General features: G+C 42.4%; 2 non-coding genes and 2 pseudogenes across 2 annotated transcripts; all 4 read right to left on the reverse strand.

Moving 5' to 3' along the window:
* Positions 1-9,013: 9,013 nt before the first annotated feature.
* Positions 9,014-9,230, reverse strand: LOC138673304 (U2 spliceosomal RNA; annotated as a pseudogene).
* A 6,277-nt stretch (positions 9,231-15,507) lies between these two features.
* On the reverse strand, positions 15,508-15,700 carry LOC138673297 (U2 spliceosomal RNA). Its single transcript, XR_011319950.1, has one exon. It is a non-coding gene; the product is annotated as a U2 spliceosomal RNA (small nuclear RNA).
* Positions 15,701-16,645: 945 nt separating this feature from the next.
* LOC138673244 (U2 spliceosomal RNA) lies at positions 16,646-16,838 on the reverse strand. The gene has a single exon (XR_011319899.1). It is a non-coding gene; the product is annotated as a U2 spliceosomal RNA (small nuclear RNA).
* A 965-nt stretch (positions 16,839-17,803) lies between these two features.
* LOC138673301 (U2 spliceosomal RNA) lies at positions 17,804-18,019 on the reverse strand (annotated as a pseudogene).
* Positions 18,020-19,732: the final 1,713 nt, after the last annotated feature.

Consider the following 19,732-nt stretch of genomic DNA (forward strand, 5'->3'; position numbering starts at 1 on the left):
GATTCACACAATTCTCCATTCTCCCACATATACTTGCATACTTCAGTCAGATCCGCACCCATGCACTCCCACGCTTTCACATACAATTCTATTGGTAATCCATCTTTTCCTGGTGTTTTATTTTTCTGAGCACTAAACACCACCTTTTTTACCTCATCCAGAATCACATCATCACACAGATCCTCACATTCATCCTTATCTAATTTTCTCTCCATACTGCCTAACACCTCAATCATCAATCCAGAGTCAATCCATTTTTTGTCATATAGTCTGCCATAGAAACCCTTTACCTCCTTCATCACACCCTCTCCAGTTACACTCTTATCATTCTCGTCCAATAACTCATCCATGTCCGTTTTTTTACCATTCATTTTTTTGAAGAAATATCTGGTACATTTTTCATTTTTTTCCAGATGTTCTATTTTTGTCCTGTACATAATTTCTTTTCCCTTTCTCTCAATCAGACATTTTAGCTCATTTTTTGCTTCCACTAATAGGTCATTCACATCAATCCCAGACATACTGCATTTTCTCAGCCATTCAATCCGCATATTTAAATCTTTGAATTTATTTCTATACATGGCAGCTTTTTTATAGCCCCATTTTCTGAAGAATTTTTTTATTTCCTGCTTTACCCAATCCCACCATTCCAACACACATGCAAACCTATTTTTACAGTACCCCCATCTTTCATACTTCTTCTTAAAATCACTCATCACTCTTTCATCCTCCAGCAGCCTCACATTCAGCTTCCATACACCCCTGCCATGCACAAACCTCCCCTTCTCTTGGAACAGACCCCTCAAGTACTCGTGGTCTGAAAAGGGGACCGAACCTTGTTCAAACTTAAAACATTCAAAATTTTTGGAAAAAAACATCCTGTCAATTCTTGACTCAATCCCCCCTCTATCTGCCCTGTACGTAGGTGGAGGATTGTCTGAACTTACCATTGCGGCATCTAAAAAGGAAAAATCAGAAATTAAATGAGATAATTTTTTACCGGTTACATCACCGGTATCATCTGTGACACAATTAAAGTCACCAACAAAAATTGTAGGAATCTTTCCTGGCAAAAACAAAGATAATTTCTCTAACAGAGCAAGACGCTCTTCCTTTGCAGTAGGACTATATACATTGACCACTCTAACCCGCCACCCCCTATACCTAATTACAGCTATAATACACCGCCCCACCTCCACCACTGTATAACTGTCCATACAGTACTGCTTGTTCCCCAGCAGGATCCCCACACCATCATTTTTATTTACATGTGACCCAGACCATATGTGCTGTCCATGAGGCCAGTCCTGATCATTCGGAACTTCCGATAATCCGCACTCCTGCAGGCAGTAAATGTCGGCTCCCAGATTTTTCATATATTTCAGCACAGTAGACCTGCGTCCTTTAGATTTTATCTGCCTCACATTCAGGGATACGACATTAAGTGCAGCTTTGGCAGCCATATCAGCACTTTTTTATGTAAGTTTTTACATACCCACCACTTCTGTGTCAGCCTTGTCCTTCTGGAGGCAGGCAGGCGGACTGGTAACAGCTGGGAGAAGGAACCCCCTCTAAAAAAGCCATGTCAGGGGAGAAGCTGATGTCAGGGTACTCCCTGTCACTGATGGGACTTGCACTGTTCTCATCTGCATAATGGTATGCCAGGCGGGGCTTCTTCACAGCTTGGCCACTGGCTTCATGTGCTGGCCTCACTGCTGCTGTGAAGTCCCCCTGCTCCTTCACTTCACACTCACTGTCACTGCCATCCTCCTCCTCCTCCTCTGTCTGCATTGTGTCCCAGTGAGGTGTTTTATTCAGTGACACCTCCATGTCTCCCTCCCCGCAGGCAGAGAGATGTCCTGGGAGCTGGGAGCTGAGCTCCGTTTCTAGCTCCGCCCCCTTTGACACCTCCTGTGCAGTCACAGATTCCTCAGCCTCTGTAGCCACGCCCCCCGCTCTCCCCTCAGTGTCTGGAGCTCTGGGTGAGTCACACACAGCTGGCTGCTGATTACCTGAGGTAAGCTGATTACCTGCAGCTGCAGGGGAGATTTTTCTCTCAGTAATAATGCCATGAGGTCGGCGTTCCTGCAGAGCATTGCCACCAGAGAATGTAGGGCTGGCAGACGCTACCTGGGCATACAGCCTGGCTCCAGCAGCACTGTTTGCTCTACATTCCCTGTACATATGTCCTGCCTCCCCACAGCCATTACACACTATGGGGTTAGGGCAGTCTTTTGCATAATGTCCAGGCAAATTACATTTTCTGCAGAGCATTGCAGTGGGGCAGTTATCCACAATGTGTCCATATTCATTGCATCTCCTGCAGTAGAAGGGGGCTTCAGGGAAAAACAAATACCCACTATCCCTTCCAATAGAGAAGTTCAGAGGGGGATAATGGATCCCCCCAGGGCCCTGAGGGTCCACACCAAAACGGACAAAAAATTTATGCTTCCCTGTCCAGAGCCCAGACTCCATGCTGATGACTCTGTGGGCGTACTGGACATAGGAGCAGTGTCTTTTTAGGAATTTCACAATTTCCTCCAGGGGCACAAAAGGATTGTGCATGAAAACTACTAGGGGTATGTCCCCTCTAGAATAAAGGACAGTAAATGTCAGTCCTGTGAGTAGGGCATTATCAGCATGGTCTCTCAGTGCTCTGTATAAGTTCTGGCAGGCTCCAGCAGATGAGAAAATCAGTACATACCGTCCATCTTTCCTGAACTCTTGCAGGCAGACAATGTCCTCCTTCTTCACCTTCAGCGTGTCATAAAGGATCATATTTACCAAATATCCCAGCGAGAAATGCATCCTCTTCTCCTGCGCGACATCAATACGAAATCCATTACGGACCCGGGCGTCACCGGTCCCTGCGAAGCGGACTACCACTCCCATCTTCCTTAAGATCGCCTTCTCTTTCCTCCACTCCTTATAGAACAGCCTTATGGCCAGACCAAGACATTTTTTTTTTTTTTTTTTTAAAACCATTCAGGTTGTTTTATAAACAACAGTATGTAAGTCTTCCGAAAAACTCATTGTTGTTGCTTAAATATAACTCATCATCATGGTTATTCTTTATTTTTTTAACTCAAGAATATTTCCAAAAACAGGGATAGAAATAACATGTATGATAAAACATGAACACACTAGAGTTACTGGTACTTCACCAGATAATGCCATTTCATGACCTTCCAGATGCCTTCAGCGTCCAATCCTTCACCACCTCTACTCTTGTCCCATTTGTACATCACATATAGTCTAGATAGTATTAACCTTATACAATCATTTACAGGGATCATTTTTCTCTTGAATAATCCCAAATTTCTCACATCCCATAAGCTTTCCATTACACATACCATTATCAGCCATAAAATTCTTTCATTCATCTTACCACATGCCCCCATTCCAAACATTGCTACCCTCCAATTAATGTAATTTACACCTGCTAGTTCTTTACAAAGACCACCCACACCTTTCCACACACTATACGCATAATCACAGTCCCACATCACATGTCTCACAGTTTCACTCGCACCGCACCCATCTCTCGGACATACATTCGTTCTAATCAGATCCCTTCTTTTTTGCACCTCTCTTACAGGCAGTATATCATGCATGGCCATCCATACTACATCCTTCTGTTTATTTGACATTCCACTTGTACCCAACTTTTCCCATGTATCCGTTACCTCATTGAACCTCAAATCGTTGATGTTACATTCAATCTCATTTGCTCTCATTTTCTTCCTTACTTCTTTTGGTTTCTTAAACTCATTCATAGTCACAGCCAACAGATCATTCTTCCTAATAAACCTCTCAATCACATCATACCACACAGGACACTTAAATGCAACAGGCACGCTTCCATCTCTTTTCACCCAACATAACCCATACAACATCCATCCAGCCATATATCGTACCATATACGCCCCTTTGTTTCTTTTCCCCATTAAGACTACCACTGTTTTAATATAATTGAGGCTCAAAAAAATTTCAATGTCTGGGAAATCCATACCACCATTCTCACATGTTTTATATAGGTGTTCTCTTTTTAATTTTTCCATTTTACTTCCCCAAAAGAATGTAAATATTAATTTTTGTACTCTTTTTATTTTTTTGTATGGAGATGGAAAAACTCCAGCCACATACAGCAAAATGGGCAGTATCACTGCCTTAATTATGAGTACCTTCCCATTCAATGTCAGGTCACGCATACGCCAAAAATTCAACTTTTTCTCTATTCGTGAACCACACTCATCCCAGCTTTCTGTACCCCTTAGATCCTCATTAAACCATACACCCAGCACTTTTATTGGTCCTTCCATACATGTCACACCATCCATCCTAATTCTGCTATCGCCAAAACATTTAAAACAACATTTATCCCAATTTACCCTAAAAGCAGACGCACCACAGAAAAAATCCAATAATAATTTCACTCTACTCATTGACGCAATACTTTCACTCACAATCACCACATCATCCATATATCCCAGTACTTTAGCATTCATTCCTTTACTTCCAAGTATTAACATTCCTCTTATGAGTTTCTCTCTTCTAATCAAACATAGCAGTGGTTCAATGACACTAATAAACAGTACAGGGGACATAGGGCACCCTTGTCTGACTCCTGATCTGATCAGGAATTTATCACTCAACCATCCATTCACTAAAATTTCACTCGACACCTTCTCATACAGACATCTCACACCATCTAAGAATTTTTTGGGGAAACCCATTTTTTTCAGCACTTCGAACATAAACACATGCGACACTCTATCGAAAGCTTTCTCAAAATCCAAAGCCAACACCATACACTTCTGCTTCCTATCTTTGCAGTCACCCAGTATATCTCTCAACAACATCAGGTTATCATTTATACATCTCCCAGGCACAGCACATACTTGGTCATCTTCCACAACTTTACCAATTACTTCACGCATACGATTCGCTAGTATTTTACTATACACTTTATAGTCCGAATTTAGCAGTGTAATTGGCCTCCAATTCCCCAACTTTTTCTTTTCCCCTTTTTTATAGATGAGCACAACCACACCTTCCTTCATTGATTCACACAATTCTCCATTCTCCCACATATACTTGCATACTTCAGTCAGATCCGCACCCATGCACTCCCACGCTTTCACATACAATTCTATTGGTAATCCATCTTTTCCTGGTGTTTTATTTTTCTGAGCACTAAACACCACCTTTTTTACCTCATCCAGAATCACATCATCACACAGATCCTCACATTCATCCTTATCTAATTTTCTCTCCATACTGCCTAACACCTCAATCATCAATCCAGAGTCAATCCATTTTTTTTCATATAGTCTGCCATAGAAACCCTTTACCTCCTTCATCACACCCTCTCCAGTTACACTCTTATCATTCTCGTCCAATAACTCATCCATGTCCGTTTTTTTACCATTCATTTTTTTGAAGAAATATCTGGTACATTTTTCATTTTTTTCCAGATGTTCTATTTTTGTCCTGTACATAATTTCTTTTCCCTTTCTCTCAATCAGACATTTTAGCTCATTTTTTGCTTCCACTAATAGGTCATTCACATCAATCCCAGACATACTGCATTTTCTCAGCCATTCAATCCGCATATTTAAATCTTTGAATTTATTTCTATACATGGCAGCTTTTTTATAGCCCCATTTTCTGAAGAATTTTTTTATTTCCTGCTTTACCCAATCCCACCATTCCAACACACATGCAAACCTATTTTTACAGTACCCCCATCTTTCATACTTCTTCTTAAAATCACTCATCACTCTTTCATCCTCCAGCAGCCTCACATTCAGCTTCCATACACCCCTGCCATGCACAAACCTCCCCTTCTCTTGGAACAGACCCCTCAAGTACTCGTGGTCTGAAAAGGGGACCGAACCTTGTTCAAACTTAAAACATTCAAAATTTTTGGAAAAAAACATCCTGTCAATTCTTGACTCAATCCCCCCTCTATCTGCCCTGTACGTAGGTGGAGGATTGTCTGAACTTACCATTGCGGCATCTAAAAAGGAAAAATCAGAAATTAAATGAGATAATTTTTTACCGGTTACATCACCGGTATCATCTGTGACACAATTAAAGTCACCAACAAAAATTGTAGGAATCTTTCCTGGCAAAAACAAAGATAATTTCTCTAACAGAGCAAGACGCTCTTCCTTTGCAGTAGGACTATATACATTGACCACTCTAACCCGCCACCCCCTATACCTAATTACAGCTATAATACACCGCCCCACCTCCACCACTGTATAACTGTCCATACAGTACTGCTTGTTCCCCAGCAGGATCCCCACACCATCATTTTTATTTACATGTGACCCAGACCATATGTGCTGTCCATGAGGCCAGTCCTGATCATTCGGAACTTCCGATAATCCGCACTCCTGCAGGCAGTAAATGTCGGCTCCCAGATTTTTCATATATTTCAGCACAGTAGACCTGCGTCCTTTAGATTTTATCTGCCTCACATTCAGGGATACGACATTAAGTGCAGCTTTGGCAGCCATATCAGCACTTTTTTATGTAAGTTTTTACATACCCACCACTTCTGTGTCAGCCTTGTCCTTCTGGAGGCAGGCAGGCGGACTGGTAACAGCTGGGAGAAGGAACCCCCTCTAAAAAAGCCATGTCAGGGGAGAAGCTGATGTCAGGGTACTCCCTGTCACTGATGGGACTTGCACTGTTCTCATCTGCATAATGGTATGCCAGGCGGGGCTTCTTCACAGCTTGGCCACTGGCTTCATGTGCTGGCCTCACTGCTGCTGTGAAGTCCCCCTGCTCCTTCACTTCACACTCACTGTCACTGCCATCCTCCTCCTCCTCCTCTGTCTGCATTGTGTCCCAGTGAGGTGTTTTATTCAGTGACACCTCCATGTCTCCCTCCCCGCAGGCAGAGAGATGTCCTGGGAGCTGGGAGCTGAGCTCCGTTTCTAGCTCCGCCCCCTTTGACACCTCCTGTGCAGTCACAGATTCCTCAGCCTCTGTAGCCACGCCCCCCGCTCTCCCCTCAGTGTCTGGAGCTCTGGGTGAGTCACACACAGCTGGCTGCTGATTACCTGAGGTAAGCTGATTACCTGCAGCTGCGGGGGAGATTTTTCTCTCAGTAATAATGCCATGAGGTCGGCGTTCCTGCAGAGCATTGCCACCAGAGAATGTAGGGCTGGCAGACGCTACCTGGGCATACAGCCTGGCTCCAGCAGCACTGTTTGCTCTACATTCCCTGTACATATGTCCTGCCTCCCCACAGCCATTACACACTATGGGGTTAGGGCAGTCTTTTGCATAATGTCCAGGCAAATTACATTTTCTGCAGAGCATTGCAGTGGGGCAGTTATCCACAATGTGTCCATATTCATTGCATCTCCTGCAGTAGAAGGGGGCTTCAGGGAAAAACAAATACCCACTATCCCTTCCAATAGAGAAGTTCAGAGGGGGATAATGGATCCCCCCAGGGCCCTGAGGGTCCACACCAAAACGGACAAAAAATTTATGCTTCCCTGTCCAGAGCCCAGACTCCATGCTGATGACTCTGTGGGCGTACTGGACATAGGAGCAGTGTCTTTTCAGAAATTTCACAATTTCCTCCAGGGGCACAAAAGGATTGTGCATGAAAACTACTAGGGGTATGTCCCCTCTAGAATAAAGGACAGTAAATGTCAGTCCTGTGAGTAGGGCATTCTCAGCATGGTCTCTCAGTGCTCTGTATAAGTTCTGGCAGGCTCCAGCAGATGAGAAAATCAGTACATACCGTCCATCTTTCCTGAACTCTTGCAGGCAGACAATGTCCTCCTTCTTCACCTTCAGCGTGTCATAAAGGATCATATTTACCAAATATCCCAGCGAGAAATGCATCCTCTTCTCCTGCGCGACATCAATACGAAATCCATTACGGACCCGGGCGTCACCGGTCCCTGCGAAGCGGACTACCACTCCCATCTTCCTTAAGATCGCCTTCTCTTTCCTCCACTCCTTACAGAACAGCCTTATGGCCAGACCAAGACATACTGCACTTGATCTTAGCCAAAAGGCCGAGAAGCGATGGCCTGAAATGGTTGGCCATTTCAGACGCACCCAGGCCTACAACCGACACCCATTGTGGAGACCGAGCCAAAGATTGCCGCAAGGAAGACATTTTCAGAAACTCTGGATGCATTCTCAATGACAGTTCGGGTGTGGGTGGGTTTTGGTCGGTTGTTTGGCTGTGTGTGTCTGTGTGTGCTCGTTGAAGCTGCGCCCAACGCGTTTTGAATCTGCATAACTCTGCCCACTTTGACACACCCACCATCCCCATTGTGACTGCAGGTGAAGGTTCCGTGCTAAGATTCTATCGACTGCAGGCAGCGCACCTGGTTGGTCAAAAGCATTAGAATACTCCTCACACAGGTGTATCTACAAGACACAAGACTAGCAGATTCGAGATCAGCACAGACACCAGTTTTCCTTTTTTTCAAATACCTATCATACACCGCATTTCAAAGTCGGTGGTCCACAAGAGGTATACAATGTCTTCCAAAAGAATTCATGATCGGTGGTCACAAATGTGGTATGTATGGCAGAACTACTCATTGGATGCTTCAATTTAAATACCAAGTGCTGACAGCAGGCAGGGGCCTAATTCTGTAGATGGCACAGTATATTTGCTACACTGTAAGAAAGGCCTAATTCAGGCCTACATCTTAACACACCTGTTGCAGCAACCAGGAAAGACTGAAAATTGATTGCCTGATTGATTGATTGCCTATTGAATGCAATGCAATGCTTGACATACATACATACATACATACATACATACATACATACAGAGGTGAAAGCAAGGCACACAAAATGTTGCAATTAGGCAAGTGAAATCGAGCAGCATGCTACATTTGGCAGCCAGCGGCATGTGAAATGTGCTTCCTTAACAACCCTGAAATAAATTCCCATCTAGGGTTCCAAGACAACTTGCTGTGCTGATTAATTTCCATTCAATCTGTTTTTAGAAACCGGATCAGAGAAGGAGTGCACTGTTCCCGGAGAGACTGCAATAGCGGGTCAATGCGTGGAGTGGACTGAGCAAGCTCCATTTCCAGCTCCCTGTTCCAAAAAGCCATTTAATATATGGTCCCCACATGGGGGACGTATCAGATATTAAACTGATAAGAACAGATTTTTTTTTAACTTGGAAGTACCCACATTTAGGTACACCCGTTTATTAAGGTTTTAAAAGCAATTACAGAAAAAAAAAGACGTATGTATACAGTGTATCACATATTTAAAGCATTAATAACATATCAATCAGAATTTTTTTTTTTTTTTTTCAATGTTACATGCAGTAAAGACAAGTAATATACAAGCATCGGCCAATAATTCGCATTTATGGTAGCGTTCAAATTATGGTATTCCACTCTTCTACCATCCATTGCTTTGACAATAAAAGATTCTTTTTCTTGTCCAATAAAAAATAAATATACATCTCACTAAAAGCCAATGATAAAACGTCTTTCACAGATAAAACATCATGTTTAAAAAGAAGGATGTTCCTGGCCTTCCATAGAGCTTCTTTGATGGTGCTGATTGTCTTCCATGCGATGATCCTCTTAGTTGCGTTGGGGCATTCCATGCATCCAAACAAAACAGTCTCAAAACTTAAGTCTTTCAAATCAGTTATTTTCTGGAGTAAAGGGAAAAATTTTGTCCATATTTGTCTTGTGAATTGACAAGTCCAAAGAATGTGCAGCACTGTTTCTTCCCTTTGGCAGTCCTCTCTTGGGCACTTGGCGGATCTCACGAGTCCTCTTCGGTGCTGGAATGCCCGGCATGGAAGACAATCATGCACACAGCTCCAGGCCAGGTCCTTCTGGGAATTAAAAAGATACGAGGCATTAACATTTTTCCAAATCTCTAAACACTTAGGATCATTAAAGTTTTCAATCTGCGTCACTTGTTCTTTTCCTTTGAGGCCCTTTAGGATCTTTTTGCTATCCCCTAGGGCCTCTGTGTTTATGCCCTTTAGGTCATATGTGTTAACAATGGTACCTAAGATTTTATAGTTTTCGGGTGTGTTAAAAGCATATGGGGAATTTAAAACTGTTTCAAACCACCCAAGGCGTCTCATAAAAAAACCAATGTTAAAACGTATAAAATATGACCAGTAAGTATTTTTAAAAAGGGAATTAAAACACAGGACAAAGAAACGGATTAAAACAAATGCTCTAAAATCTGGGAAGTCTTTGCCACCATTACCTTTGGATTTTACCACCAGCTCTCTCTTTAGTTTTTCCATCTTGGAACTCCAATAAAAGGTAAAACAAGCTTTAATTATTTTGTTAAAAATGCCGTTTGGAGGGGGGAAGACCAGGCTTAAATATAATAAAAGCGGCAATATGACCATTTTAATAATTAAAATTTTCCCCTCCATAGTCATTTTTCTCAAATTCCACATACACAGCTTTTGGTTTACCTTCTGAGCCACCATATTCCAGCTTTCAGTGCCTTTATTTTCTTCATTAAAAATAACACCTAAAACTTGAACAGAGTCCCTCTCAGGAACTTGGATATCTGTTAAAACCACCTTGCCAACCTTAAAAATAGAACTTTTATTAAAATTTAATTTAAAACCAGACCCACAGCAGAAAAACTCCACCTGCCTTAAGGCTTTTTGTATGGAAGGAGAATCCCTGCATATTATGGCTACATCATCCATATACCCTGTGACTTTAGCCTCCAGACCCCCTCCACCAGGCAGTGGGATTCCCCGGATTTGTTTATCCCTCCTCAGGGCACATAGCAGGGGTTCAAGAGCACAAATAAATAAAAGTGGGGACAGGGGACAACCCTGCTTAACCCCAGATTTTAAAACAACGTCTTTAGTTTTAAAACCATTTATCACAATTTTGCTTGTGCAGTCTTTATAAAATGCCTTAAGTGACTCTAAAAAACCTTCTGGTATACCCATTTTATTTAAAACATTAAAAAGGAACTCGTGAGATACTCTATCAAAAGCTTTCTCGAAATCAAGGGATAAGACCGCCATTCCACCTCCCCTTGATTTAGTGTCATCAATTATGTCTTTAATTAAATTTAGGTTTTCCCATATGCTTCTCTCTGGTATACCACAGACCTGGTTAGGATGTATTATGTTTCCCACCACTTTTTTGAGTCTGTTTGCACAAATTTTGGCCATTATTTTATAGTCACAGTTTAAAAGGGTTATTGGTCTCCAATTCTTTATGTCTGTTTTGTCCCCTTTTTTATATATAAGGGAAACCTCACCCTTTTTCCAAGAGGTGGGGAGAGTTTTTGTATTAAAAACCTCACTTAAAATATTTAAAAGATCTTCTTGTAAAAGCTCATAAAAACTGGAATAAAATTCTATGGGGATACCGTCTGGCCCGGGGACTTTTCCTGGTTTAAAACTTTTCACTGTTTCAGCCACCTCTTCCTTGCTCAGGTCCTGTAACAAAAAGTTTTGTGACACTGGGTCTAAAATAGTTGTGATTTCTTCCATAGAGCTTTCCATTAAACTATTGTCTATAACTTTTTTATTAAAAAGGTCAGCATAAAATAGGTGGACTTTTTTTAAAATTCCCTCTATTTCATTTTCTCCCTCCAAAGAATTAATAAATACCCTTTTTCCGACCATATTTTTAAAGAAATAACGGGAACAAGTTTCATTCTCTTCTATATGCTTGACTTTTGAGTGAAAGATTAATTGCTTCCCTCTTTGTTCCAAGCATCTTGATATTTCAATTTTGAGATTACAAATATCTTTATCCACATCAATGTCATGCTCACGTAGTTTGTAGAGGGTTTGCAGTCGGGTATTTAGGAGGTTGTAAATCTCTCTCTTTTCTTTAGCTTTTTGTACTCCAACTTTAATAAAGAAATCTTTAATATTTTTCTTCATTTTTTCCCACCACCTACTAATAGGGGTACGGGGATCTCTAGTTTGTTTGCAATTTGTATAAAATTCCGTAAAACTGGTTAAAATTTCTGGATCATCTAAGAGAGAGACATTTAGTTTCCAGGCACCTTTACCTTTTTTCTTAAAATCATCATAATTAACATTAAAAAGTAAAAGTTTATGGTCTGAAAAGACATTGGTTAAAAGCTCACATTTAAAAGGCAGTATGGAATTAGAACAAAAAATAAAATCAATTCTGGAGCTACAGTTCACATTGCTCCAGGTTACCCACTCTTCAGCAGGGAGATTCATATTGCATTCCTTAAAACAATCGATAAGTTTAAAATCATGCACAACGTTTCTGAGCATAAAAGAGGTTTTATCGTAGTTTCTGCTTACCGCATTGGAGAATCTTTTCTCCCCACCCATAATACAATTAAAATCACCTGCTAAAATAAGAGGATCAGAATCATTAATAAAAAGGGGTAACATTTCTAACATTTTTGCTCTTTCATTTTTCTCAGTAGATCCATAAAAATTTAAAAACTGCCATTTAAAACCATTAATAAAAGCTTTAACCAATAAAATCCTGCCTGGTAAAACCTCCTGAACTGAGTCAATAAAAACATTACCTTTAAAAAGAATGGCGACCCCTGCTGACCTGGATTCATTTGATCCTGACCACACTGAGGGTCCATGTGTCCAATCTGTTTTATACTTGTTATAATTTAAAGAGTGTGGAATATTGCATTCCTGTAAGAAGATAACTGATGCCGACAAAGTGTACAAAAAGTCAAAGAGCGCCAACCTCCTGGGTTTTGTTTTAATCCCTCTAACGTTGAGGGATATTCCAGAGATCCCCGCCATAAGAGAAAATAAGAGGTACGAAATTCAAAAACTCTTACCTCAGCTGGCTTATATGTCCTCATCGGAGGGTTCGGTCTTGTCGGCGACGGTCATGAGGGAAGAGATCTCGGAGGACTCTCCATCAGACAGGGCTTCGGATGGCATTACACTTTCCGGGACGAGCTCACTCTCCATAAATAAGACCTTACTTGTCAGGTAGGCCGACTCCCATCCCTGCTCCTGATCTCCCACCGGCCCCCCCTCCAGGGGACCAATCGGAGGGGTCAGATCGAGCTCGGGTGCCGGCTGTCCTCTGACCGGAGTTACAGGAATGGCTGAGGTAGCCACCCCAGACCCCCTCTCCATCTCTGAAGAGGGTGGGGTTGCCCGCTCCTCCATGGGCATCTCTTCGGGTTTCCCACCTCCATCAGGGGGTTCCTGTGGGGGTACTTCCCTTGATGCACCACCTGTTTTCTCCTGGACTTTCCGCCTTTTTGAGTCCGATTTTCCGCGCCCTAGAGCCGTCCCGGAAGATCGCAGAGACAAGGGTTGGCTTTTTGCAGAAGCAGCTGTACCCTCTGCGGGGTCCTCTTTCTGCTGCCTGCTCTCCTTCTGCTGTTCCCTCCTGCGTCTCGCTTTCTCGTTTCTCACTTCAGTGTAGCCATCCTTACCTGTACCAGGTACCTCATTCGACTCGTCCATCGACTCCTCCTCATCCTCCTTTGTCTCGGGGACAGCAGAACCAGCCGAGGGTTGGCAGGGGGCCGGAGGCTGTTCCTTCTCGGGTTGTGCTCCTTTTGTGTTTTTCCTGTTAGGACAAAATGAAAAAGAATGATCTTTTGCAAGACAATTTGTACACATATTTTCTGTCTGGCATTGCTCGGTTTTATGTTCCTGGCTCCCACATTTTGCACAGGTCGGGTCACAATTTGAATGCCCATATAGTTTACATTTTCTACAGAAGGACGGCATGCCATTAAAATAGAGGTCGCCATTCGTTTTGCCAATTTTAAAACGAGCTGGTGGTAAATCTACTCCTCCAGGTTTTGAGGCATTTTTGACACAGGTTACAACATATCTCCATTTGGAGGTCCAAATGCCGCATTCATTCAAAATCTTCCCCAAACAATTGACTTTTTTGAAGAAACCCAACAGGTATCTTCCGATTTCGCTTTCTTGCATATGGGGTGAATAAATTTTAACAATCAAGAGCCTGGTCTCTTCTAAATCATGAATAGCAAATTTAACCCCTTTAAGTTCGGGGTTTTTCTGGATAATCACATCAGGGGAGATGACCTGGTTACAAACATGCTGATGGATACCTTCTCCGGTAAAAGTCACATCATAGATACCACGTCTTGGATAGTCCTGGATGGCCAGGATTTCGTGTTTCCGGACTGAAAGAGCCTTCTCCAGGACATTGCCAACCACGAATTTTAGTCCACGGCCATCTCCTCCACCTTTCTCAAAATAAATCCTAACCGTATGCTTTACAAGAGCATAGGTTGGAACATCACCAGGATCTGGGTCCATGGTTATAAGGAAAAAAAAACGGGGGTGTTCCGCAACAAACGGGGGTGTTCCGCAACAAGGAAAGGGCACCAAGTAATCCAAAGACTACCTGGCTAGGGCGATCGCAACTCGTTGCCTAGGGACTAAGCCCACCTCCCTATAGCAACAAGGGATTGGATCCCACTACAAGAGTGGGACCCGCACCCAAGGCCGAGAGGCGGGGTACCCCAGGCACCTAAAGGACTTCGACCAAATGCAAGAAAATCCTACACTTGATCTTAGCCAAAAGGCCGAGAAGCGATGGCCTGAAATGGTTGGCCATTTCAGACGCACCCAGGCCTACAACCGACACCCATTGTGGAGACCGAGCCAAAGATTGCCGCAAGGAAGACATTTTCAGAAACTCTGGATGCATTCTCAATGACAGTTCGGGTGTGGGTGGGTTTTGGTCGGTTGTTTGGCTGTGTGTGTCTGTGTGTGCTCGTTGAAGCTGCGCCCAACGCGTTTTGAATCTGCATAACTCTGCCCACTTTGACACACCCACCATCCCCATTGTGACTGCAGGTGAAGGTTCCGTGCTAAGATTCTATCGACTGCAGGCAGCGCACCTGGTTGGTCAAAAGCATTAGAATACTCCTCACACAGGTGTATCTACAAGACACAAGACTAGCAGATTCGAGATCAGCACAGACACCAGTTTTCCTTTTTTTCAAATACCTATCATACACCGCATTTCAAAGTCGGTGGTCCACAAGAGGTATACAATGTCTTCCAAAAGAATTCATGATCGGTGGTCACAAATGTGGTATGTATGGCAGAACTACTCATTGGATGCTTCAATTTAAATACCAAGTGCTGACAGCAGGCAGGGGCCTAATTCTGTAGATGGCACAGTATATTTGCTACACTGTAAGAAAGGCCTAATTCAGGCCTACATCTTAACACACCTGTTGCAGCAACCAGGAAAGACTGAAAATTGATTGCCTGATTGATTGATTGCCTATTGAATGCAATGCAATGCTTGACATACATACATACATACATACATACATACAGAGGTGAAAGCAAGGCACACAAAATGTTGCAATTAGGCAAGTGAAATCGAGCAGCATGCTACATTTGGCAGCCAGCGGCATGTGAAATGTGCTTCCTTAACAACCCTGAAATAAATTCCCATCTAGGGTTCCAAGACAACTTGCTGTGCTGATTAATTTCCATTCAATCTGTTTTTAGAAACCGGATCAGAGAAGGAGTGCACTGTTCCCGGAGAGACTGCAATAGCGGGTCAATGCGTGGAGTGGACTGAGCAAGCTCCATTTCCAGCTCCCTGTTCCAAAAAGCCATTTAATATATGGTCCCCACATGGGGGACGTATCAGATATTAAACTGATAAGAACAGATCCTACACTTGATCTTAGCCATAGGAGGCCGAGAAGCGATGGCCTGAAATGGTTGGCCATTTCAGACGCACCCAGGCCTACAACCGACACCCATTGTGGAGACCTAGCCAAAGATTGCCGCAAGGAAGACATTTTCAGAAACTCTGGATGCATTCTCAATGACAGTTCGGGTGTGCTTGGGTTTTGGTCGGTTGTTTGGCTGTGTGTGTCTGTGTGTGCTCGTTGAAGCTGCGCCCAACGCGTTTTGAATCTGCATAACTCTGCCCACTTTGACACACCCACCATCCCCATTGTGACTGCAGGTGAAGGTTCCGTGCTAAGATTCTATCGACTGCAGGCAGCGCACCTGGTTGGTCAAAAGCATTAGAATACTCCTCACACAGGTGTATCTACAAGACACAAGACTAGCAGATTCGAGATCAGCACAGACACCAGTTTTCCTTTTTTTCAAATACCTATCATACACCGCATTTCAAAGTCGGTGGTCCACAAGAGGTAAACAATGTCTTCCAAAAGAATTCATGATCGGTGGTCACAAATGTGGTATGTATGGCAGAACTACTCATTGGATGCTTCAATTTAAATACCAAGTGCTGACAGCAGGCAGGGGCCTAATTCTGTAGATGGCACAGTATATTTGCTACACTGTAAGAAAGGCCTAATTCAGGCCTACATCTTAACACACCTGTTGCAGCAACCAGGAAAGACTGAAAATTGATTGCCTGATTGATTGATTGCCTATTGAATGCAATGCAATGCTTGACATACATACATACATACATACATACATACAGAGGTGAAAGCAAGGCACACAAAATGTTGCAATTAGGCAAGTGAAATCGAGCAGCATGCTACATTTGGCAGCCAGCGGCATGTGAAATGTGCTTCCTTAACAACCCTGAAATAAATTCCCATCTAGGGTTCCAAGACAACTTGCTGTGCTGATTAATTTCCATTCAATCTGTTTTTAGAAACCGGATCAGAGAAGGAGTGCACTGTTCCCGGAGAGACTGCAATAGCGGGTCAATGCGTGGAGTGGACTGAGCAAGCTCCATTTCCAGCTCCCTGTTCCAAAAAGCCATTTAATATATGGTCCCCACATGGGGGACGTATCAGATATTAAACTGATAAGAACAGATACTACACTTGATCTTAGCCATAGGAGGCCGAGAAGCGATGGCCTGAAATGGTTGGCCATTTCAGACGCACCCAGGCCTACAACCGACACCCATTGTGGAGACCTAGCCAAAGATTGCCGCAAGTAAGACATTTTCAGAAACTCTGGATGCATTCTCAATGACAGTTCGGGTGTGCTTGGGTTTTGGTCGGTTGTTTGGCTGTGTGTGTCTGTGTGTGCTCGTTGAAGCTGCGCCCAACGCGTTTTGAATCTGCATAACTCTGCCCACTTTGACACACCCACCATCCCCATTGTGACTGCAGGTGAAGGTTCCGTGCTAAGATTCTATCGACTGCAGGCAGCGCACCTGGTTGGTCAAAAGCATTAGAATACTCCTCACACAGGTGTATCTACAAGACACAAGACTAGCAGATTCGAGATCAGCACAGACACCAGTTTTCCTTTTTTTCAAATACCTATCATACACCGCATTTCAAAGTCGGTGGTCCACAAGAGGTAAACAATGTCTTCCAAAAGAATTCATGATCGGTGGTCACAAATGTGGTATGTATGGCAGAACTACTCATTGGATGCTTCAATTTAAATACCAAGTGCTGACAGCAGGCAGGGGCCTAATTCTGTAGATGGCACAGTATATTTGCTACACTGTAAGAAAGGCCTAATTCAGGCCTACATCTTAACACACCTGTTGCAGCAACCAGGAAAGACTGAAAATTGATTGCCTGATTGATTGATTGATTGCCTATTGAATGCAATGCAATGCTTGACATACATATATACATACATACATACATACATACATACATACATACAGAGGTGAAAGCAAGGCACACAAAATGTTGCAATTAGGCAAGTGAAATCGAGCAGCATGCTACATTTGGCAGCCAGCGGCATGTGAAATGTGCTTCCTTAACAACCCTGAAATAAATTCCCATCTAGGGTTCCAAGACAACTTGCTGTGCTGATTAATTTCCATTCAATCTGTTTTTAGAAACCGGATCAGAGAAGGAGTGCACTGTTCCCGGAGAGACTGCAATAGCGGGTCAATGCGTGGAGTGGACTGAGCAAGCTCCATTTCCAGCTCCCTGTTCCAAAAAGCCATTTAATATATGGTCCCCACATGGGGGACGTATCAGATATTAAACTGATAAGAACAGATTTTTTTTAACTTGGAAGTACCCACATTTAGGTACACCCGTTTATTAAAGTTTTAAAAGCAATTACAGATAAAAGACGTATGTATACAGTGTATTACATATTTAAAGCATTTATAACATATCAATTAGATTTTTTTTTTTTTTTTTTTTCCTTCCAAAGTTACATGCAGTAAAAAAACAGGTAATATACAAGCATCGGCCAATAATTTACATTTATGGTAGCGTTCAAATTATAGTATTCCACTCTTCTACCATCCATTGCTTTGACAATAAAAGATTCTTTTTCTTGTCCAATAAATAATAAATATACATTTCACTAAAAGCCAATGATAAAACGTCTTTCACAGATAAAACATCATGTTTAAAAAGAAGGATGTTCCTGGCCTTCCATAGAGCTTCTTTGATGGTGCTGATTGTCTTCCATGCGATGATCCTCTTAGTTGCGTTGGGGCATTCCATGCATCCAAACAAAACAGTCTCAAAACTTAAGTCTTTCAAATCAGTTATTTTCTGGAGTAAAGGGAAAAATTTTGTCCATATTTGTCTTGTGAATTGACAAGTCCAAAGAATGTGCAGCACTGTTTCTTCCCTTTGGCAGTCCTCTCTCGGGCATTTGGCGGATCTCACGAGTCCTCTTCGGTGCTGGAATGCCCGGCATGGAAGACAATCATGCACACAGCTCCAGGCCAGGTCCTTCTGGGAATTAAAAAGATACGAGGCATTAACATTTTTCCAAATCTCTAAACACTTAGGATCATTAAAGTTTCCAATCTGCGTCACTTGTTCTTTTCCTTTGAGGCCCTTTAGGATCTTTTTGCTATCCCCTAGGGCCTCTGTGTTTATACCCTTTAGGTCATATGTGTTAACAATGGTACCTAAGATTTTATAGTTTTCGGGTGTGTTAAAAGCATATGGGGAATTTAAAACTGTTTCAAACCACCCAAGGCGTCTCATAAAAAAACCAATGTTAAAACGTATAAAATATGACCAGTAACTATTTTTAAAAAGGGAATTAAAACACAGGACAAAGAAACGGATTAAAACAAAAGCTCTAAAATCTGGGAAGTCTTTGCCACCATTACCTTTGGATTTTACCACCAGCTCTCTTTTTAGTTTTTCCATCTTGGAACTCCAATAAAAGGTAAAACAAGCTTTAATTATTTTGTTAAAAATGCCGTTTGGAGGGGGGAAGACCAGGCTTAAATATAATAAAAGCGGCAATATGACCATTTTAATAATTAAAATTTTCCCCTCCATAGTCATTTTTCTCAAATTCCACATACACAGCTTTTGGTTTACCTTCTGAGCCACCATATTCCAGCTTTCTGTGCCTTTATTTTCTTCATTAAAAATAACACCTAAAACTTGAACAGAGTCCCTCTCAGGAACTTGGATATCTGTTAAAACCACATTGCCAACCTTAAAAATAGAACTTTTATTAAAATTTAATTTAAAACCAGACCCACAGCAGAAAAACTCCACCTGCCTTAAGGCTTTTTGTATAGAAGGAGAATCCCTGCATATTATGGCTACATCATCCATATACCCTGTGACTTTAGCCTCCAGACCTCCTCCACCAGGCAGTGGGATTCCCCAGATTTGTTTATCCCTCCTCAGGGCACATAGCAGGGGTTCAAGAGCACAAATAAATAAAAGTGGGGACAGGGGACAACCCTGCTTAACCCCAGATTTTAAAACAACGTCTTTAGTTTTAAAACCATTTATCACAATCTTGCTTGTGCAATCTTTATAAAATGCCTTAAGTGACTCTAAAAAC

This window comes from Ranitomeya imitator, chromosome 3 (assembly GCF_032444005.1).
Source record: "Ranitomeya imitator isolate aRanImi1 chromosome 3, aRanImi1.pri, whole genome shotgun sequence".
NCBI classification, from domain to species: Eukaryota; Metazoa; Chordata; class Amphibia; order Anura; family Dendrobatidae; genus Ranitomeya; species Ranitomeya imitator.